Source organism: Maniola jurtina, chromosome 22, assembly GCF_905333055.1.
Source record: "Maniola jurtina chromosome 22, ilManJurt1.1, whole genome shotgun sequence".
NCBI classification, from domain to species: Eukaryota; Metazoa; Arthropoda; class Insecta; order Lepidoptera; family Nymphalidae; genus Maniola; species Maniola jurtina.
The window spans coordinates 4,435,309-4,460,136 of record NC_060050.1 but is presented as its reverse complement, the minus strand read 5'-3'; the positions used below and the strand labels follow the sequence as shown (position 1 = coordinate 4,460,136).

Below are 24,828 nucleotides of genomic sequence, written 5' to 3'. Positions count from 1 at the left end.
TTAAAAAACCTATATCCACGCAAACAAAGTCGCCGGCATCAGCTAGTAATTAGAATAAAATTAATAAACAAGTAATAGTAAAATATCTATATGCACACGAAAGTATTAGTACCTAACCTACCTACTCAATGACCTCTAGAGTCTTGATACCTAGTAAAATAATTGGAAAGATAATGTTTCTGAGGAATCATTTTTCTAAAATTACCAACAAAGCAACCAAAAAGGACCCGGTCAAATTCAGGGCAATGGTTCCCGCGTACCTATTTTTTTTTCTTCATAAAAAACTTTCTTTTGTCGGCTTACGGCTGCAATTCGTTTTGCTTCACAAGTGTTGTTTTGTGGTGCGCTGGAGTACACAGGGTGTACTTTAAACCTACTACATATTATTTGCTAGCATAATTATGAGAAGCTATCAAGCTATCAAATTTCTGAAAGTAGTGATTAAACGAGAAATGTTTGTATATATCCATCACGATCATCCATTGCAATCTCTCTACACGATGCGTTTCTGGTGCGTTGCGGCGCCGCCGCACCGCTGTGGTTTTTGTATTGGGTGACACACGGGCACTGCATTGCCGCTCCGGCAAAAACTATGGCGTTGCAACGCACCACCCCTCCCCGTCTTGTCTCTCTAGTCCCAAGTGCGTTGCGCTTGCGATGCGGCGCCGTACGAACGTCGCGCGTCGTAACGCATCACTGTAAACCTTTTCAGAATTTCAAACTTTTTAAATCCCTTGAAAAATAAAATATAATGCTATGGTATAAAGGAAACGAACAATACCTGTTCATACGACTTTAAAGATACTCAAATCGTTGAATCTATTGAACTCTACTCTGCCGTGGTAATCGAGAGAGCAGAATGTCAGTTACAAAAAACTTATGGAATTAGCTTTATTAGTCTTTTCACAAACTAGCTGTAGCTTGCTAATATCAAAAGACAGCCTGAAAACTGTATGACCTACTTTAGAGTATCGTAATGCTTAAATCCAAATCCCAAATATATGGCTGCCCAGTGCCCACGAATCGAAACCATGCAGTTACAACAATGAAGTATTATGGCGGTGTGTATGTAAACGTAGATTATAATAGCTAATAGGATTATAAGACGTGCTAGGGGGAATGCTCGCGAGAAAAGAGCCCTTAAGTAGCAAAGCGGATATAAGTATAAACCGGAACAAAGATAATATGTAACAAACAGGTATAGTACTGGTTAAGTGTGAGTTTGAATTGTTCATAGATGGAATAATCGTAATCATAATTTATTCATTGCAAATTCACGTTTTACAAATAGGTGGTACAAATGTTTTCAGGTCTCATTGTATAAATACTATTATACTTAATGGAGTACAGTAGGTAGAATTTACAAATATATTAATTACATGAGTGGTAATTAATTACATGGAATATGCTCACTACGTTATATGTTACATCCTAATATGTTACACTAGTTCATTAATCTAATAGAATAGATATGTTTCGGATAGAAATATTTTTATTCAAATAAACAACCTACTTTTGAATCGTCAACTCACAACTGAATCTCCCAATGCCTGGTTCGGAATGCCTTTCCTACCGTTTGATGGAGACATGGGACCAATGAAGTTTTAAATTAAAATTATCATTATGAATTAGTTAAAAATATACCTAATCCCATAGAAAGTAGCTATCAATGATAAATCCAAATTGTTAAAAGCTTGGCATCGACTTTATGATTTTATGACTTTATGATAATGCTCGGCCGACGTCAAGTAATAAAACCCCATCACTTGTAAGGCGGCTTCCTAAATGTTGTCATTTATGAAGAATTTTAGATCCTAAGGATCTATCATATCTATTCTATCGTATCGCAATAAAACGTGGCGAAAAACTGCGAATGAGCCAAAGCTCTGGCCTAATAAATAAAAATGAAATCAGGGGAACATACTGTATAGCGATCGTTTCTTCGTCATTAAATCTCTCAGTAGATATTACGACAAGAAAACATGGGACACCTGTATAAACTACTTTGTGGGTCTGTACATTCATATCCTCTGATCTTCACAATTACACTATTGTGGCGTGCCACCCTCTAATAGGCGTGGAAGAAAAAACCTGTTCTATTTTAAATCCTTGGCCTTGTTACATACTTCTCAGTTTGGGCTATAGTAACTTGCTTGAAATATTATAAATAGGAATTGGAGCAGCTACATATTGTATCTTTTAGAACAGAGTGATTTCCATTGGAACATTCAATAACGTCTTATTAATTGTTGGTCACATTGATGTAGCATTGAAACGTTATTTCCTTGCATTTTCTTCTATTCTCCATAGTTTCTTAGAGCCCTGGATTTGTCTGATGAGAACTCTTAGTACGTAATATTTGCCTTCTTCTTGGTAAATACATAGGTTTGACCAGCTTTTTCAAGGTTTCAGGTTCGCTACAAATTATGTGGCCAAATATGCCAATTCTATCTGAAAGCAGTAGGTATAATGGGTTTTAATACTCAAGCTTAATAGATTAATTTTGTGACAAAACCCTGTGGGTGGTGGCACCTGCGCCACAATTCTCAAGATTGTATTGCCTAGAATCATTGCTATTAGTCTCATAATTTATGAGCAAAAATATGCCAGTATGCAGCCTTACGCTATCGTCACATCTCAATTCTCATCATACATTGTACCATTTTTTAATTTTATATTAAAGATTCAAATCTTCTATCCGACGAAGTACGACGAAGCTGCAACTTACTACCAAAGCTACATTATAAATACCAAATACCTTATCGCATGGATGTCGTTAACCGATACTAGGAAACGGACTTGTATGTAGCGTTGGAGGTCCTCTATCTTTTTTGTTTGTTTGGGCCCTGCCCTATTATTTCTGGAATTGATATTCGAAAGTCTGTGTTTTATTTGTACAGTAGACACAATTTATTTTGATTGTTAGAAAGATATTACTTAGATAGAAAATTCCTTAATGATGTCTGTCGAATTCTATAGCTTATTTTGAATGGGAACAATAATGATTAAATAATATCGTCTCAATGGTCTAAGGCCATTGTTGAAAATTGCGAAGCCTTTCTTTTTAAAGCAGTACTAATTTATAAAAGTATGAATTGGAACACAAATCGGAGCAGAGCGAAATGAATGAGAAATTAAACAAGATAGATAAAAGTGAAAACATGCGTCCAAAATAAAATCTTTATGGTAATGAAAGGAAAACTGACTAACTGAAATATAAAGGTACTTTCTTGAGGTAGGTACAACGTAGTGAGCCCACTGGGAAAAAATATTCCACTCTGGCAAAGGCGGCTTAAATTCTAGGCCTGATTTGTTTTTGAAAGCTTCGCCGAATTTAAAGCATACCTACTAGCATAGCATATAATGATAAGACAGAATAAAGAACCACCCTAGATTATTTAGGTGTCATACTTACAATCATACATATAAATTATAGATTTAAGATCTATTGTATAACAATAGATCTTACGAGCGAACATTAATTTTATTATCATCAAACTATACGTGTAAAATTGAAATGAATCTTATCTGTGTAAAAATTGTCTTATTCTAAATGATATTGGTAAGATTTCTCCTAGGTATGAAATAGATAACTTCTGATTATGCAAGAATAGTAATTCCAATCAGATAAAAAATGTCTAAATGCATAAAAATTACTTTCATTATTTAAATATTTTTGTGTTAATCATTGAAAACCTTTCATTTTACATTCACTTGGCGAATGCAGCGTGGGAGAATTTTTAAAAACGTTCGTAAAAGTATCCTCTGAATGTAATGAGATTTACAAATTTACCATAGTTACATCAAATTTTTATTTACACACGAGCAAAAGCACTCTAACTTTTGGGGGCTATTATGTGTTTTATGCAATTAAATATAAACTTGGTCGCGTAACAGTAAAATTGGTTTTATTAATTCACTGACCATTTTATTAATGAAAGATCATTGTAAAGATACTGTTACACGTAACTTGAGGATGGTGCTGGTACAGCGTGTATCAAATAATGATGGTTAAGCACCGTTGAATTATGCTGGATATTATAGGGAGGCATTTTCTGTGCCAATTACTTGCCCATCTGCGATCATCATCGTTTAGATGACGGCCTCGGCTTCTAAGGATGTTGATGTTGTTTCTGATGTTACAACTTACGATAGGCTGGATATCAGAATAATTTAAGTCAATGCTTATACTTAACCACCATAAGTTCGTATTGATTATACCAGACAGAAAAGATGTTACTATTGATAATTTCTCCAAGATGCTACTGTTGTTGACATCTTAACAAGATGCTACGTAGATTTTGATCAATTTCTTTTTACAGAATTGTGAATATTAATACAATTAATTTAAGAATTAAGGTTGAAGAACATAGAAATCTTTCGATATCATCTGAACCATTTCCAATGTCAGATTTTTAATAATACAAGCATTGACTTTGTAATATTATACCTATTCGCATTCTATACGCTTTGTACAAGCAATATTAACATGAACGTTATTATAAGTAGGCTAACATGATTGATTGTTGAACTGAATCTTCGAGATGATCACTACATTCATTTTGCATTTACAATGTTCACCTAATTCTTGTGATAGGTACATTTTTGTTTTTACGTAGGGAAAGTTTGATTCTTCCTTTAATAAGCTGTGATTCTTTTGTATTCGTTCTACTTTTTCACCGATAACAAGTTTGCAAAATATTTATTCGTGAATTAAGATACTTAATATGGATTTCAAAGAATGAAGCTTTCTTCAATCTTTTCATCGACTTTTATATCACAAAGATTTTGCTGGGGGTTCTGGTTGTTGATGTCATGTTGGAACTCGATAGTTAGTTTCGTTACCAATTTACAAGACTCGTATTATAGAAACTGTTGTTGAATCTACTGAAAACGTGGGATTTCTATTAACCTGATCGTTGCCTTAGAGACCTCGTCAAAATTAACTAAATGATTAATCATTTGGCTATTGCTTTACGCACGAATCACGTAATTTCTTATTCAGCGTCATCCGTCGCAGTCTTTTGCTTCACATCATTGATTGCCTTCCCAGTTTCCTAATTACTCAAGTTTCCTCTTTACAATATATTGGATCTCGTTAGTCTGTCAGTTACGCGGGTTATTACAAATTCGTGACGACATTATATAACACGGAAGCTTTACTATAATAATTTCGACATCCTTTGCATTTACAAGTGGCAAATTATTTAACTGCTTACCTCTATCATGTCTTTACTTGAACATAAGTTGTAGATTAAGTAAATGCCTTGCCACGATTAAATTAAACGCGAGATCCCTTGCTGTGTTATGAATAATTTATTGCTACTTACTTGTAACAGCGCTAATGGAAGCCTAGTGAATAATTCCAACGATAATCCTTATCGTGCATGAAATAAGAACATAATTATTTACCGACTATACCTACTCCTTAATAGAATCAAGCATCTGCAGTTACTTTTTAACTTCAAATTCAAATTCAAAATATTTTTATTCAATTAAACTTTTACAAGTTCTTTTGAATCGTAAAAAGCATCTACCACTAGTTCGGAATGCCTTTCCTACCGAGAAGAACCAGCAAGAAACTCGGCGGTTGCTCTTTTCAAAGCTTTGATATACAATATTATGCCATGTATAAAAGCAATTGAAGTCCTGGGCATTGCTGGAGCGAATTGCAGGTCAAATCCACGCTTTTTTATCATTTACAAATCCGATCAAATTAAATTCCGTATCGATGGTTTTTAATGAAACAGAAAAACCCAAAATATTAACCACAATCTACGAAAACTAATAAACAACTTCTATATGACTTCTGGCGACGGTTACCAGTTACTTACTTCATCATCTCAGTCGCATGATTCCCATCACGTACTGTCACTATCATTAACAGGGCTCTCTCCGTCACTCGTTTCATACAATCGTAGTTCCAATTTCATTTGAATATTAAGTAACCAAAGTCCATGAAATTTTGCAGACATATTGTAGAAACTAATATCTGTGTCTGTGGTGTTTTAGATTTTTCTAAAAATATGTAGTTTTAAAATTACAGGGGCTCAAAGATTTGTTTGAAATTTTTTAAGACCGCGTAACTTTGAAACCGAATATTTTAACAGAAATCTGGAAAACCACAGACATAGATATTAGTTTCTAGAATATGTCTGCATAATTTCATGGACTTTGGTTGCTTAATATTCAAATGAAATTGGAACTACGTTTGTATGAAACGAGTGACGGAGACAGCTCTCTTAACGTACTCGTACTTCGTCAGTTGTAAACCGCAATGCGTTCTCCAGTTACTTAGAAGATATTACAATCCGTTTGCGGGGGTCAATTTGATCAGTTTAAACCAATCCGTGGATTATTAGAAAGTAAACGGTTTTAAGCGGCATGCTTTCCATACGGATCATTGTCGTGCTTGATCTGAATTGGTACCAGCTAAGATAATTTGCGCCTTATAAGTAGGTTAGTTTAGTGCCAAATTACCTTGGAAATTGCGTGGAATGTGGCCAGCCTGTGGAAATTGATGGTTCGCTTGACAACTATCGATTAGATGGTATCGTTTATGCTTTACTAACCTGTTACTTTGTAGGCTGATTGAGGAGATCATAGGATACTTCCCTACTTTAACGGCAACCTTATAACCATGCTAATATTCTTACTTATTATTTAATAAACAGCGGCGTTATAAATTCTGTATGGTCATCTTAGGCTAATGTCCTTACTTGTTTTGCTGCTATATAATTACGATTTTTTTTTGAAGAATATTAGCCATGCTAATCATGACTAATACTCCCCTTTCCCCTCCAATTAAGCGTAAAGCTTGTGCCAGGAGTGGGTACGACAATAGTACAACGGGTGGGGTTTGAACCGCCGACCTTTCGGAATTCAGTCCGCTCCTCAACCGTTGAGCTATCGAGGCTCTAATCGCTTCACGACTATCGTCTCTTTCTAAGTTTGCAGGACTTTCCATGCCTCAGCCATCTAGCAATACCTAGGACATTCAACAAAATGTTTTCTAGTAGTAGTAGGGTGGTGACAAGAATTACAAGTCTAACCTAGCGTTCAGGATATGATTGCAGTTAAGCGCATACCTAGCTAAAAAACTGTTTCGTAATTTTTTTTTAACAAATCTAATAGCCCATGCTCAATATATTTTATAGTGTACACCTTTAGAATCGATATGATCAAAGCTATATTATCTTCTTCCGTATTAATGCATATATGCAAATCGTGGGATTTTATGCTAGGGCATTAAACGCTAATGTTACAATGATTGAAGAGAGGTCATTACTCCATGTCTGGTTGGTTAGATTAGTTTTTTTCACTGTAATTAACTGTCGCCTACTCATTACGCAGGGGAAAGAGCTTAACTTGGGATTGTAGAATATAACAGTAAATTAAAATGATCACCTTAATCTTTAACGTGAATACTTAATGATTGATACATTTCGTTCAGACGAGTTTATCGTTTTGACTGTCATCATCAATCTATTGTTGATTAAGATGCATCAGAACGCGTTAGATGTATCATCTTCGTACGAGCATAGAATTTAGAATGTTTGAAATATATCTATAGATCTTTTAGAGCTTACAACTTTTCGTGCTAAATTGCGAGAATAGACTTTAGATATTGTTTTTAATAATCCCCAACGAATAACCACTTAATATAAAAAGCTCTAAGAGCCGAATGGTGAATCGTTTCTGCATAACCTTAATCATGTACTAACTTTTTGGTCATAAAAATACCTGAAAATGCATTAAATAATAAAACGTAAAACTCTTGACTTTTAGATGCTTTTAAGCTAGTCGCAATACTGTGGTGAACTCAGTTTTTCTCGACAGAAGATGTTGAATATAATATCTTGGAATATATCTAAGATCATGCGTGAAAGATATACCTACCTACTCTATAATTATTATATCTTAAGTGGATACTTAATAATACAATTCTTTTGTCTGTTATTTGAGGGGAAGCAGGTGCAAATTGCATCATAACGAAGGTTGCTATGAGATGGCAACAATTTGATAAAAAGTGGCGGTTAGGTTGACGTAATACACGCAATTTTAGATGGAAATTAATAAAATATTCATCATGAGTTAGAGACATAAATCTTTTAATTGTTTAAATAGTCTTTATAAGTATATACTATTATAGTGCATATAATATTGGTATGAAGTTACTATTTGTCTTATTTATAATCATATGTTTTGTATAGTTGATATATTTTGTATACTGGAGGAGGCGTATTGAGGCAGAACTCAATCATTAAAATTGCATTTTACTTGCTGAAACTTAATCTTTATTACTGCGTTTGATAAATCTGGTTTGTCTTGTTCTAAAATACAAATTCCAGAGTTTTCTCTTCAAAGACGCGTGATATAATTTCTCTGAATGCGTCCATTTGTCTAACTCTTAGCAGTGATGCCAACTTGGCAACTTTATAGCTAGATCTAGCTATTATTTGGTGACAGACAGCCACAATTTAATGAAACTTGTAGCTAAACTTTTTAGCTACTTTTTCTAGCAACTTCCACTGCCTCATTCAATTCAAATGCAGAGGTAGAGAGGTTATTCTCTCAAATGAATTTAGTAAAAATTAGCAAAGAAACCGAATAAGTTTGTTAACTCTGAACTCATTCCTCCGCAGTAGAGACTTCCTCAGGAAAAGTGGTAAATGTTGCTAGTAGTGTTGAATTGGGGATCCTGTATCAAAATCCATGGGGATTTTGGATCACTCTCGCTAACGCTCGTTCGCTACGCTCACCGTGATACAAAATCCCCATGAATTTTGATACAGGATCCCCAATGTAGGCTACTGTCCACAACAACACATTAAATAAATGGAGTATTCCTAAATCCAAGCAACAATTAATCACTATCAACAGTGAGACAAAATCCTCAATGACTAGTTATTGCGGATCCTATATCATACGCCCGCACCGCACAGTGGATGATATAATACGATGAGTTCGACGAGACTGCGGCATTCATAAGAAATGCGAACGAGCCCATATGCATGATAATTTTACGTCTAAAAGTTTGCTCTCGCATAGTTAACCATTTGATTTGTTGCGCTCAAATTATTTTTGTATATTGATCGTGTTTCTGCTTGATCCGGCATTGCTGTATTCATTAGTATGAATTTCGATCGATTGATTCGAGGCTTGCGCATACTTATAATAGGTTGGATAAAGGTAGACTCTTTAAATGTTTATAGCTCATCAGAAATATATTCGTATTACATTAACGATTGCTTTTCCACATATCGGACATAACATTTTATCCAACGATAAAGCACATTTAGTACACGTTATAGCATGACCACATGGTATATAACACGCAGCTACTTCTTCTACAAGACAAATTTTGCAGCAAAGTGTTTCTTTAATATTTTCAACACATAATATGTTTCTGTCTGCAAAAGAACTTATTATATTGTTATTTACAAATTGTTCAGATACTTTTGATGCACCACAAACATCTTTGCTATCACTTTGTAGGTATGTTTCACCCTTCACAAGTAAAACATAGGGACAGGACGGAAACCAGCGTGCGTGCTCCGACCATGGATGATCTTCGATGCCCCAGTCTTTGAGCCTGCCATCACAAAAGTAACAAATCACGCGATCACTATCTCCTGTATAAAAAAAACCAGCATCAGCCATTTCTTGAGGTTTTTGATTTAAATCTTGAGGCCAGGTATCAAAACTTCGCAATCTTGCGATTTGAGTTGCATAGCGAGGATATTTAGGATATATTAACTCCATTCTGATCTACAAACAATGAATTTTGGATAAAGATTTATTAGTAAAAATATATTATAGCAGATTTCTAGTAAGGTGTGCAAGCTTATCATACATTATTATTTATCGAAAATTAATTCTTTAATGATGAATTTAGACACATTTCCCGCTATTTAAATATATTTCGATTGTTATAAATACTTTGATAAATAGAGATTAATGGACGAAAAAAATACGTACAATGCGTACTAATATAATAAATTCACTGATGCCCCCACGACTTCATCTGCATGGATTTAGGTTTTTAAATCCTGCGGGAACTCTATGATTTTCCGAGATAAAAAGTTGTCTATATCTCTCCAGTTCTTTTACTATACCCACGAAAAATCATGTCGATTCGTTGCTCCGTTGCGACGTGATTGAAGGACGAACCAATAAACAAACAAACAGACACACTTTAGCATTTATAATAAGTATGATTAGTGATGCAAAAAGGCGTCTGTCTAAACTAAAGACTAACGGCTGAATCTTGCCGAAATTTGATACACAGACAATTCACATCTTGGAGACGGATCCAGGATATTTTTTGACGTCGAAAATTAAAGGATTTCCACTCAAGTTTTAAATCAAATTCGCAAGGAAGAAGATTGAAGCATCAAATAGGAGCAAATATTATTAGACCTTTCACAAATTTTATACCTACCTATGGAAAGTAGTAAAATGTATAACCTTTTAACATTTTAACTATCGCGAGTCCGACGCATACCATTCCTTTTACGGTTAGATCTCAATTCACTGCGTAACTATAAACAACAGCGTCTTCCATGCTTCAAAATCGAACACCTATAGCTGATGCGGCAATAATTTATACGTAAGACAGTGTTCATACGAATGTATAAATCTAGTCTGATTACTTTCGCAAATATAAGTTTTATGTTGTGATGATTTAGTGTTTAAAGTTACATGCGCAAATGTTTAAATCTAATTTATTTCAATCCATTTCGTTTATTATGAAAGAGGTTTTAGAATTCGAGCGTATAAATAGGTCGATCCTAAGCGTCACCATTCCTTTCTTTCCGAGTTTTGGATACGACGACAACAACAGTCGAAATAAAGTATGTAAGTATTTTTATTTTATATGTTTATTTTTGAATTAAGCAACTAGGTACCTATTGAATTTTTATTTGGAGTTTTCATGTTGATAGTTACTTAAATTGTTTTTCAGGGCCTCTTCATCTTTCATCAATCCATTTGACGAAGACGAAGACCCCATCGCTTTGGTGCAGCCCCCATCAACATCGAAGTCTCTTAAGAAGAAACGTGAGGTGAAGCGGAAGAAGACGATCAAGAAAAAGGAGGTGACTTCTTCTGCTCCGAAGAATCCGTTCGAATCGAGCGGATCGGAATCTGAACCCGAAACGTCTCCAAATACACCTACGAGTCCATCTGTTAAGCGGAGGAGGTTTATTACCGAATCTGAGGTGAGTTGTCTTATTTATATTTTATTGGATTAAAGCTTTTAAAAGACTTCCCAATAAGAATGTTGTTAGGCAATTGGTCTGTATATAAATTTATGAATATAGTTTGTTAAAGTTATTATTTTGTTAGGGATCATATCCGAAGGGTACCAGTGGGATCCTATTACTAAGCTACCGCTGTCCGCCCGGACGTCTGTCTGTCAGCGGGCTTTATCTCATGAACCATAATAGGTAGAGAGTTGAAATTATCGCAGATGATACTAAATTGAATATTTTTCAATTTCAGGATGAATCTACTAGCAAGCCAGTGCGCGCTGCGAAATTGAGAAGTTTTCTCAGTCGGCGCGTTGCGTCGGGGTATACATCCCAATCAGACCCATCGAAGAAAGGCAGCTACTACTTCGAGCTGCGCGTCTACAACTCTGAAGAAGTGGAGAAACTCGCGAACAATGAGCGTTGGAAGCATGCCATCTGCACACTAAAACTTGCAACTGATTTAAATTCGGTGGTATGGAAGTCCCTCACCAAATTAATTGATGATAGTAAGGCTGAACTAAAAAATATTCAGCCCATTTTATACCCTGCAAATGAAAATAATTTCTAAGATAAATTTTGTAAATTAAATTTTGTAAATCTTAGAAATTATTTTCATAAATAAATTCAAAAAATATTTCATCTGCAACATATTGTATATAATAAGTATGACAATTAAATTACTATCTTTATGTTTGTGCCTGTAAATATTTTTTAACGTGTTTTTTTTACAGAAATTACAAAGCCTAAACCATACAAAGCCTAGACCATACAAAGCCTAGATCATACAAAGCCTAGACCATACAAAACCTAGACCATACAAAGCCTAGACCATATGAAACTAGAAATATAAAAACTAGAACCATATGAAACTAGAACCATATAAAATTAAATTAACGTGTTTTTTTTACAGAAATTACAAAGCCTAAACCATACAAAGCCTAGACCATACAAAGCCTAGATCATACAAAGCCTAGACCATACAAAACCTAGACCATACAAAGCCTAGACCATATGAAACTAGAAACATAAAAACTAGAACCATATGAAACTAGAACCATATAAAATTAAATAAAAATGTCTAAATGTTCATATCGAAAGATTTGAAGTTGGGATATTAATAACGTGATACTTACAGCCCTTATACTCTTACTAAGTCTGCACATTGTCTGAAAATAACTAGATTACTTTATTTTAATACAGTCATCTCATAACTATCCAAAATTTAAAATCTAGAACTGAGAAACTAGAACCATACAAACTAGATACTTGACATGTTTGAATGTTGATATCGAAACATCGCATTACTTCCATTCTATTAATAACTGTTTACTGTTTATTAGCCAATAGCTTGATTTATTATTTAGCTGTATTTCCTTACCGATTTTTTATACGCAGAATATTAAAACCAGAACTGAGAAACTAGATACTAAATAGATAAACAAGATAAGCAATTCTATGAAATTGAAAATGTTTTTCTGCAAAGAGTGTAACCTTTATGTTAAAACATCTATATCGTCACATAACAGAACAAATACTCATAAATCTAATAGTTTATTTCAATCTAGATATGAGAATGTGCAAATTATAAAAACGGCTTTTAGAAACAGAATAATCAGTTACAAAGTAAATCCGACCTCTACAACTTTAGTTCCAGAGAGTTTTTTTTCACAAATATTTAAAACCACACGCGAGATCATAAATATATCTCTAAAGAAACACACTGCCATTAAAGTAAATTTCGAGTTATTTGTTTCGTATATTTTACCAAAAAATTTTGAAAAGTCTATTAAATCTTTCAGTACTAAATATGGTATTATAGTCCAAAGTACTGATATTGATAATTTTTTATTACAATGTGCTCAAAAGTTAACTTGCAAATGCGCAGAATTCGAACAGTCAGAATCTGGTTGGACAATTGATTCTATCAGTCATTTGGAGATAAATATTAATAAATATAATCCTCTGAAAGGTGGATCATATTTGGCATTACCATCACATATAAGAAATACAAAATCATGTCTAAATATTCATAATTTCGATGATTGTTGCTTTTTATGGTGCATTGCTGCTAAAATGTATCCTACAAAACTTAATTCCAATAGAGTTTCATCATATCCTCATTATTCATTGCTTTTTGACATAAGAAATATGACATTTCCTCCGGGAATTGAAGATATTAAAACCTTTGAGAAGAACAATCCAACTATTAGTGTAAATGTTTATGGGTTAGAAGCCAATAATACAGTTACAGGTCCTTTGTATGTGACTTTAGCTCGAAAACTTACCCATGTTAATTTATTATATATTACTAAAAATGACAAAGCCCATTACTGTTTGATTAAAGACTTTGGCCGACTTGTGCGAAGGCAATTAACAAAACACAAGTCTAAAATATTTTTATGTGATGAATGTTTTTTATATTTCGCAAATGAACAAAAACTACACAATCACGATTGTGCTAAAAGACAAACTGTACTTCCAGAAGATGGTAGTAAGTTGCATTTTTCAAACTATGAGAGAACTCAAAGAATTCCTATCGTGATATATGGCGATTTTGAGAGCTTGCTTTGTAAATATTCAAACGAAAATAAATCTCTTTATACTGAAGATATACAAACACATGAACCATCTTGTTTCGCTTATTACATATGTTGCCATTCTAAACCTGAGCTTAATGACTTTGTAAGCTATCGCGGACCAAACTGTGGTAAAAAATTTGTTGAAAGCATTACGCGAGATGTAAAAAGATTGCACGGTATTTTAAATACAAATAATCCAATGTTTCCTCTTACTACCGAAGAGTTGACTTCATATAATGAAGCAAAAATTTGCTGCATCTGTAAAACAATGTTTAAAAAATATGATATAATAGTAAAGGATCATGACCATTTTACAGGTAAATACCGAGGCCCTGCTCACAACACTTGTAACATAAATGCAAAAAAATGTACGTTTATACCGATCATTTTTCATAACTTGAGTGGTTATGATTGCCACTTATTTATTAAAGAATTATCAGAAATTACCGGAAAAACGAGCTTGATACCAAAATCTAAAGAAAAATATATATCATTCACAAAATTTTTACCTATTGATAAAACAAATGCTGCTCAACTGAAGTTTATCGATTCATTTAATTTTTTGAGTTCGGGTTTGGATAAACTGGCAAAGAGTCTTCATCCGAATGATTTTCAGCATATGCGTGTATTTATTAAGGATGAACACTTATTAAATTTGGCCTGTAAAAAGGGTGTCTATTGTTATGATTATATGGATGCATGGGAGAAATATAATGAAACAAAGTTACCAAAACATTCGATTTTTTTTAATAAACTCACAGGTGAAAATATTTCCATTGAGGATTACGAACACGCTTTAAAAATATGGAAAACTTTTGGTATAAAAAACTTAGGAGAGTATACAGATTTATACTTACAATGCGATGTCTTATTACTATGCGACGTTTTTGAAAAGTTCAGAAATATGAGTTTAGACTATTATAATTTAGACCCCTGCTATTATGTATCATCTCCATCTTTAAGTTGGGACGCAATGTTGTTATATACTAAAGTTGAGCTTGATTTGATTTCTGATGTGGATATGTATCAGATGTTAGAAAAAGGTATTCGAGGTGGTTTAGCCCAGTGTTCATTGAGATATGCTGAAGCAAACAATAAATATTTACCATCCTACAATAAAAATGAGTCAAGTACGTACTTAATTTATTTAGACTGTGTCAACCTTTACGGTTTTGCTATGATGCAAAAAATGCCAATGCGTGACTTTAAATTTTTAAATGAAAATGAAATTAAAAATTTTGATGTAAGGAACATTTCTAAAAAAAGTCAGTGTGGATATATTCTCGAGGTAGATTTATGTTATCCGGATAATATTCATGATGCTCATTCAGACCTACCATTTGCTGCGGAAAAATATTCTCCTGCTCAAAATCAAAGCAAAAAATTGGTGGCAAATTTATATAATAAACATCGTTTTGTTATTCATTATATGCACTTGCAAGAATGCTTAAAGAATGGTTTATTGCTTTTAAAAATATACAGAGTGCTATCTTTTTATCAGGACAACTTTTTAGAGCCTTATATTTTTTTAAACACAAGTCTCAGACAAAATGCCAAGTCTGATTTTGAGAAAGACTTTTTTAAAAAGCAGAATAATTCTATTTTTGGAAAAACGATAGAAAACAAAAGGAAGCAGGTTGACGTAAAACTAGTAAACGTTTGGAGAGATACTACAAATAATACTAATAAATTGAATGGAGCGGAAAAATATATTAGTGCACCACATTTTCACAGTTTATCAATTTTTTCTGAAAACTTAGTAGCTATTCAATTGAAAAAAACAAAAATTGTCTTAGATCGACCAATATATATTGGATTCACGATTCTTGAACTGTCGAAAACGCATTTGTATCATTTTCATTATTCGGTCATAAAAAGAATCTATGGAAATAATGTTCAGTTATGTTATACGGATACTGATAGTTTACTATATCTTGTAAAAACTGATGATTTTTATGAAGATATGAAAGATAACATTCATTATTTTGATACTAGCAATTTTGAAGATGATAATATTTTTAATATGCCGAAAGCTAATATGAAAATACCTGGATATTTTAAAGACGAAATGGGAGGAGAAATCATTTCTAAATTTGTTGGTTTACGCGCAAAATTATATTGTTTACTTTCTGAGAAAAAAACTATCAGTAAAGCAAAGGGTATCACGAAGCCTGTGACAAAAAAATTAAACTTTGAGAAATATAAGAAAGCCTTATTTTGCAATGAAAATATAAGAGATGATATGTTTGTCATACGATCAAAAAATCATCAGGTTTTTACTCAGAAAATTAATAAATTAGTATTAAATAGTGATGATAATAAAAGGCAAATAATGGAAAATGATTTTAAAACTTTGCCTTGGGGGCATTACAGCACGATTCTTTAGTAAAAATATTATGCTAAGTACCTATGTATTTTACAAATTTTTATGTGTCTAATTTTAATATTAGTTTTAATGGTAATTTAGCATTTAATAAATTTGATTAAGTTTACCACAGTGTTTTATTTCAAATAAAATCACAACATATTTTATATTCCCTTTATTAATTCAACCAATTATTTACATTACTTCATAAACTTAGTACTTAACATAAGATTAACGTATTATAAAAACTTACTACTTAATGGAAAATATTCGGACTACAACTTACTTGCATGATATGAAAATATAAAATATACTTTATACTTTAATTAGAACTCATTTATGCTTTTTATTTTTACAATCGCAAAATAACAATAAAATAATATTAAATTTAACTATTCAGGCACACTTAGCTTTTGTATAATCCTATTAATTAAATCTTCTGTAGCATCCATCATATTGTCATAATTATCACTCACTATGTACTGTACACTCAAATTAGTCTTTGCACTGTTCTCCTGTTCTTTACTATCAATTTCAAGTATTTCAATTTTTATAATGTGGCTTCCCTTTGCTTTATTTTTCCGTATAACAAAAGATGAATCTGGAGCTGGTGAAATCACATGATCTATTTTTGGAAGCTTCTTTTTTAAAGACAATTTATTTTTCTTTTTTATGGTTTTCAAACTGGTGTTATTTTCAAGTGTTTCATTATTTTTTTGCTCACGTAAAGCTTTCAATCTATTCTCTTCTTCTCTTTCTAAAATAGCATCCAAGTCTTGAGCTCCATAAAATGGATTATTCATACTTGTGTTTCTTTCGTCATCCGTGAAATAAAAGTCCGACATGATGCTGTAACAAAATACAAAATTTTATAAATATAACAATAAAACAACATTTATAAAAATATCAATAAACAAATTCTAAAATAGAAAAGAATACAGTCAAAATATTATATAAGTAATTTTTTTCACTAACCAGAAGCGAGTGAGTTCCTTGCGTGAGAAGATCTGGGAATGAAAATTGTTTAGTAACAAATCTATGGAGTCAAGTTTTCAAAACAATTGTATATACTTGTATGACATTCGTCCGCATTATGCAATCTCTAGCGACATGTTAGAACCTGTTTAGTATTAAGTTCTTACGAATTTCAATTTCATACTATTATCACAAGGTTTAAATTAAAATGTATACCTACATTTTAATATAATCATCGACAAATAATAGTGCGCTAGACAAGTGCGAAGTGAAACACGAATGTGATACCTACAAGCAATACCTTAAAATTTAAATCAACTAGCAATAATATGAAGTTATTTAATAAGTTGCATTTTTAAAATTATCATCAATCAGTAATATGAAGTTGATAAAACAGGCTGAATCATTAAAAATAAATTATATAGATGTTGAAACACCACCACCATGCTTTAGCCGACATAGTAAACTTCTACCAAACATAATTCGATGCATAATTTGCGGACCCTCCAACTGTGGGAAAACAAATATTATGATAAACTTATTATTGCACGAAAATGGACTTAAATTCCAAAATGTTTATATTTACTCAAAGTCCACTTTTCAATCTAAATATTGTTTCCTACAAAAAGTTTTTCAAAATACTCCAGATGTTAAATTTATTATGTTCAAAAATAGTGAAGAAGTTATTTCGCCAACTGAAGCCTTAAGAAATTCTATTTTCATTTTTGACGACGTGACTTGTGAAAATCAAGTTAATATTCGAAATTATTTTTCGATGGGCAGACACAAACAAATTGATTGCTTTTACTTGACCCAAACATATTCAAAAATTCCTAAGCAATTAATACGTGACAATGTTAACTTTTTAATTATTTTCAAGCAAGATGATATAAACTTAAAACATATATATAAGGAACATGTTAATTCTGATATGAGCTGGCATGTCTTTAAACAATTGTGTGCAAGTATTTGGAAAGATCCGTTTATGTTTTTATCAATCAACAAAGATTGCGAACTAAATAACGGTCGGTACAGAAAAACATTTGACATATTCGTGAAATTCGACTAACAATTTTACAATTATATACCACATACGAGACACAAATTTAGTCAGTCAAATGAGAGCACTGGTAAGAATACCTACCCATATTTAATTTAAAAATGGAAGCCGTTGTAAAGAAACAATTAATTAAATCAATTGAAACCATCAAAAAGAAAGCAAAACAAATGCGTGAAGAAGAAGATGATTTAGAACTAAAAAGGCGCAAACTTTTTAAATCCATAACGGATCCATTAGAATCCATAGTATTGCAAAAAAAAGAAAATAAAAACAATAGTCACCATGATTTACCAGATACATGTTCACCTTCAACTTCTGATAAAATTAAAAACATAGAAAATGATGATAAAAATTATGTAACACCAAAACCAATAACTTCTACCCAAAATTTTGAAGAAATCGAAGAATTCTATACTCCATCTCCAACGCCTGAAAAAAGCAATGAAATCTATAATTTGAATGTACCTTTTGGTGTACGTAATGAAAATAGTAATTTAATGATTGGAAATACAAAAGTAACATTTTCAGATGGTGATGCTCATAGCAAAAATATGATGGCTAAAATAGGAAATAGATCCTATGAAGTAACCCCAGGTTTGGCAGAATTATTATTTCAGAGTAAACCAGATGTAAAGATTGTATCTGATCAAGATAAATTAGTATATAAAGATATTTTATGCAATACTAGTGCACATAGGAGAGATTATAACCCTACGAATCAGATTAAAGGCGATAAAGGGACAAAATATACTAAAATTGTGAAACCTCTCTTTACTGATAGTGAATTAAAAGAAAAAAAACAAGGTGGTTTTATGCCAACTCTTAAAACTTTGAAAAAAAATACAGATTTCATATACTGGGATGATCCGAATGAGTTAGTAGATAGATTGAAAATTTTAATTGCTTCAAAAGATGCTGGCAACACTAGTCATGACAATGAGATTATATCAATAATTGAAGAACTTAAAGAAGCTGGTATAATAAAATAAGTATATAAAAATAAAACCTGGTTACATTTTTGCTTAGTTCTATAAACACTGTTGAACATGAATGTCAACAAGTTTGGTCATCATGTACACAAGAAACTGAAAATGGATAGCTCTGCCTTAGAAAATATCTTTGATGCTCAACATAAAATCATCAAACATGTTGGTACACCCATTGACCCAAACGACTGTGCTACTAAACTATATGTTGACAAATTCTTAGATGGGCTCTATATACGATTAAAAACAGTAGAGGAAACATTGTTGCAGTTAAAATCAGAAATAAATAGTCTAAAAAGGAATATAGAAGGTGTAAGTCGTAAATTCAAAAAATGAGCAAAGATAGTGTAGTAAATGAAATACATAAAAATGTTAGGAAAAATTTTCCTCGAAGACATGTTATACTTAAAGACATTGATGATGTATGGCAGGCCGATTTAGTTGATATGCAATCATTCTCAAAAGATAATTCACAATATAAATATATTTTAACAGTCATCGATGCTTTTTCAAAGTATGCATGGGCATATCCGCTTAAACTTAAAAATAAAGAAACTGTGACTGAAGCATTTAGTAAGTTACTAGAAAAAGGTCGTGTTCCCAAAAATCTACAAACTGATTTAGGAACAGAATTTTATAATAGTTGTTTCAAAAAATTATTACAAAAATACGGTATAAATCATTATTCCACTTATTCCACTAAAAAGGCGTCAATAGTAGAAAGATTTATAAGAACGTTGAAAACTAAAATGTACAAGCAATTTAGCTTGCAAGGGAATTACAAATGGAATGATGGAACCCTCGAGCACATCATGAAAAAATATAACTCCACATTTCACAGAACAATTGGTACAGCTCCAGATAAAGTTAATGAAAAGAATAAACAAAATATACTAAAAAGATACAGACTACTACAATTATCAGCACCATCGCAGAAACGTTCAAAATTCAAAATTGGAGATTATGTAAGAATAAGCAAATACAAAGGAACTTTTGACAAAGGATATACTCCCAACTGGTCAACTGAAATTTTTAATATAGCTCAAGTTCAAAACACTCATCCAATTACTTACCTTCTAAAAGATGCAAGACAGCGACCTATTTTAGGATCATTCTATACTGAAGAATTACAAAAAACAAAACATCCTGATATATATCTTATTGAAAAGGTTTTAAAAACAAAAGGAAATAAATTATATGTCAAATGGTTAGGTCTGCCGCCTAGTGAAAACAGTTGGATAGATAAACTAAATCTTTTATAAACACATTTTATGTTAACAACTTTCAGTCTCTTATTATCTACGATACTGAGCAGAGTTCTCTTTTATTAAAAATGGAGAAACAACCATCCAAGCGTAAAATGACTTTGAGAAGAAAATCTAACAATTTGAAAACAAGTAATTCTGGTGCTGGTTTTAAGAAAAGCTTTAAGGATATTGTATCTCGCGCGAAAAAACATATCCATAAATTGAAACCTAAATGCAAAAAAGCTGCAATCGAATTAGCTCTTGCTGCTGCTAAGGAATTAGCAGCGACATCTTCAGTTAATGTACCGCGTATAATACCCATACCAAAGACAGGTGGGGTTTTGCCACTAGTCCCCATATTTGCAGGATTGTCTGCCGCGGGCAGCTTAGCGGGTGGTACTGCTAGTATAGTGAAAGCAGTCAATGCTATTAATTTAATGAAAAAAAAATTTCAAGAACTAAAGAGACATAACGAGAAGATGGAAACATTGTGTATCGGAAAAGGATTATTTATAAAGCCCTATGGTAATGGTTTGGGAATATACACAGCAAAGGAAAAAAACTGATTCGGCGGCTACCTAATCGTGCTCTAAGTAACTTGGATATTCTAAAAATTTCAAAAAATATTCCTTATTTCAGAGGTGTATTTATGAGAAATGAACTTCCAAAATATCCTTTTAAAAAAGAGTGTGGTATCATCAACTTAGATAGCTCTCAAAATCCTGGAACTCATTGGGTAGCCTATGCAAAAATAAATAATTACATTGAATACTTTGATAGTTATGGTAATTTGAAACCGCCTAAAGAATTTGTAAAATATGTGGGAGCGAATATTAATTATAATTATGACAATTATCAAGGATCTAATTCTTATAACTGTGGCCATCTATGTATCAAATTTCTTATTAATTTTTGGAATAAAAATTGAAAATAAATAGATGATACAAAAATATGTAAGCTCATTTAACCATCATGTCTATTACACTCACGATCGTGGGTGAAAAATCTATTCTAGAATCATTTTACGCCCCTCCTCTTATTTTGGAAGACGAATATGAGTGTGGCTTAGTATATTTTTCTGCATTTAATTCAATTCCAAATGTAGACTATAATAATAATGTGTTTGAATATGGAGAAGAGAAAAAAAGAATTCTTATTCAACCAGGTGCTTACGATTTACAAGATTTGTATGAATACCTAAAAGAAAGAGTTGAAAATTGTGAATTACAAATAAAATCTAACATCAATACAATGACATGCTCTTTGTACTGTACTGAAACTATAAACTTTAATTCAGAAAATAGTATTGGACCTATGCTAGGTTTTTCTAACGAAAAACTAAAAGCAAATAAATGGCATGAATCTACAGAATCCGTTAACATTCTACCACTGTCTGTCATAAGGATCGAATGTGATCTTGTACAGAGTTCGTACACTAACGGTTCTCCTTCACATATTATTTATGAGTTTGTGCCAAACATTCCTCCAGGTCATAGATTTATAGAATCTCCAAGTAATGTGATATATTTTCCGGTCAAAAGAAAGATAATTTCATCAATAACAATAAAAATTTTGGATTTGGAAGGCAATAATATAAATTTTAAGGGCGAAACTATTGTTTTGTGTCTTCATTTGAAAAAGTCAAAATGATCGTATTTAACAAAAGTAATTATTATAAAGAGTATAACCCAACTATTAAGAAAGTTATTACCAAGGAAAGTGTAAAACAAAGAAGACGTGTTAGAGTATATAAAAAAATTCATCAGAGTAATAAACAATTTCTTAAAGCCCTCGGCTTCAAAGTATGAGCCTCCTTCAGATCAACGAATTACCTGAATTCGATAACTCTATCGAGAGTTATGAGGTTCATACATATAATCCATACAATAACAGTTTCAATGAAAATGATGAAATTCGGATACCTATTCACCAGCAAGATATTTACGTGTTACCATCAGCCAGTTCCATTTACATTGAAGGAAAAGTTTCGGTGACTCATAAAGATCAAGCTGGCAAAGTTCAAAAGAAAAGTGTTGACTTCAGTAATAATGCAATTGCATTTCTTTTTCAAGATATCCGATACGAAATGAATGGTGTTGAAATCGATCGTATTAGAAATGCTGGAATAACTACAACCATAAAATCTTTCATTTCAATGAATAGCGGTGACAGTAAAGCGGCTGCTGCTTGGGGTTGGAATATAGACGGATTTAAAAATCAAAATGGAAATTTTAATGCTTTGATACCCTTAAATAAGATTTTAGGTTTTGCTGAAGACTACAATAAAATAATAATAAACTGTAAACATGAACTCATACTTAACAGAGGTAGTACTAACATAAATAGTGTTGTCATGGGTAGCGATGATATTGTAGACATTGATATACAGAGAATCCAATGGCGAGTACCACATATTAAAGTATCAGATCAGCAAAGATTAATACTTTTAAGGAAATTAGAAAAAGATAATCCCGTACAAATAGCATTTAGAAATTGGGATTTGTATGAATATCCATTATTGCCAAAAACTACCAAACATTCATGGGCGTTAAAGACTGCTTCTCAATTAGAAAAACCTCGATATGTTATATTTGGTTTGCAAACTAATAGAAAAAATGTTAAAAACAGAGACAGCACAATATTCGATCATTGTACATTAACCAATGTCACATTATTCCTGAATTCCCACTATTATCCGTATGATGCTTTAAATCTCAAGTTTGAGGAAAATAAATACAGTATATTATACGACATGTACACCAAGTTTCGTCAGTCGTTTTACAACCTTCCTATTGATCCACTGCTTGATCTTCATACATTTAAAGAAATAGCGCCTTTATTTGTCATAGATTGTTCCAGACAAAATGAAAATTTAAAAACTGGTCCAGTTGATGTTCGTCTGGAAATAGAAACGTCTCAGGAAATTCCAAGCAATACCAGCGCTTACTGTTTAATCATAAACGATCGTCTTGTGGAGTATAGGCCGCTGAGTAACATTGTTCGAAAACTATCATGAAAATTATTGTGGACGTTCAAGGTTTTAAAAATGATCAAAATTACTTTCTGCCTAAAGAGATTGCTATAGTGTATAGTGATCGAGTTCAAGTTTTGTTAATAAAACCACCATATCCCTATGAATGGCTAACAGACACAGAAAAGAAACAAGTTAAATGGATTGAAAAGAATAGAAAAATATTATGGAGCGAGGGAATCGTGCCTTACGAGACCTATAAATACCATCTAATAGATATTTTAAAAAATAATGATATTTATTGTAAAGGCCTTGAAAAGCAGTTATGGTTAAAAGATATATTAAGTAATCCTAACGTACATAATTTAGAAGATAAAGGATGTCCTCGTTTATTAACATTGTATGAGTTGTATAATTCACATTCTGACATATATAGTTGTGTTTATCATCCGACCATCTGTGCGCTGAAAAATGTAACTTGTTTAAAAAAGTGGTGTATGAATAATAAAGTTTTAGATGATTAAATATGCTTGTTTAATTTCCATATACCTGCTTCTTTTATTTAATTTACTGATTATACTCGTATTGAAAACACAATATTTGGTGTAGGTTGTTATAGCCAAATAGTTGTTTTTCATGTTGTAAAAATATTACATTTGAAGAGTAATTTTAAAATTCAAGGTTTCTTAGTACCTATCTAGTTTTATCAACATATTTGCTCGTGCAAATAGAATGAATATTTCGTTCTTAAACCATGTGAATAGTTTGTTCAAAATACGGATAGTTGATTAATTTTTGCTTGGATTTAGCTACACTCCATTTATTTAATGTGTTGTTGAGGACAGTAGTTTAGAATTGGGGAATTCTGTATCAAAATTGGTGGCGATTTTGGATCACGGCGAGCGAAGCGAGCGAGCGTAGCGAGAGTGATCCAAAATCCCCACCAATTTTGATACAGAATCCCCAATTCAACACTACTGTTGCTATAACTGTGTTTTGCCTAAAGATGTTCTGCATAAAATGGGTACTCGGAAAAATATTCAAAACCAGCGAAAGACCCGGAACCCCAGCCATCGAAATCTTCCTATTTAACTAATTAGTTTTTAAATTATTTTTATCTTTTATTTTATTAATTTCTTATTATAAATTCTTTTGAGAATAAATTCTTTAACCACATTTTTTTATTCAATGACGTACACCGATACTTTAGACATTTTTAACTTTTACAATGTTAGAATTAAGGAAAATAAAAATGATTGTTAGAAATTGTCATTTTATTGTCACTTACCATACTACCTACCAAGTTCGTTAACGTAGTGTTTAAATACTCTTTGCCTAAGTTTTAACATTTAGCACTATCTAGCAACTTTTTGGGGTAAAAAAAACTGGC

General features: G+C 32.2%; 1 protein-coding gene and 1 long non-coding RNA gene across 5 annotated transcripts in view; one reads left to right on the top strand and one right to left on the bottom strand.

The window, feature by feature from the left end:
* Positions 1–24,828, top strand: part of LOC123876796 — a 354,107-nt gene that overhangs the window by 116,970 nt on the left and 212,309 nt on the right. The window lies entirely within an intron of this gene.
* LOC123876819 lies at positions 8,527–24,508 on the bottom strand. The gene is made up of 2 exons (XR_006798431.1): positions 24,417–24,508; positions 8,527–8,678 (listed from the first exon to the last, which is right to left on the bottom strand). It is a non-coding gene; the product is annotated as an uncharacterized LOC123876819 (long non-coding RNA).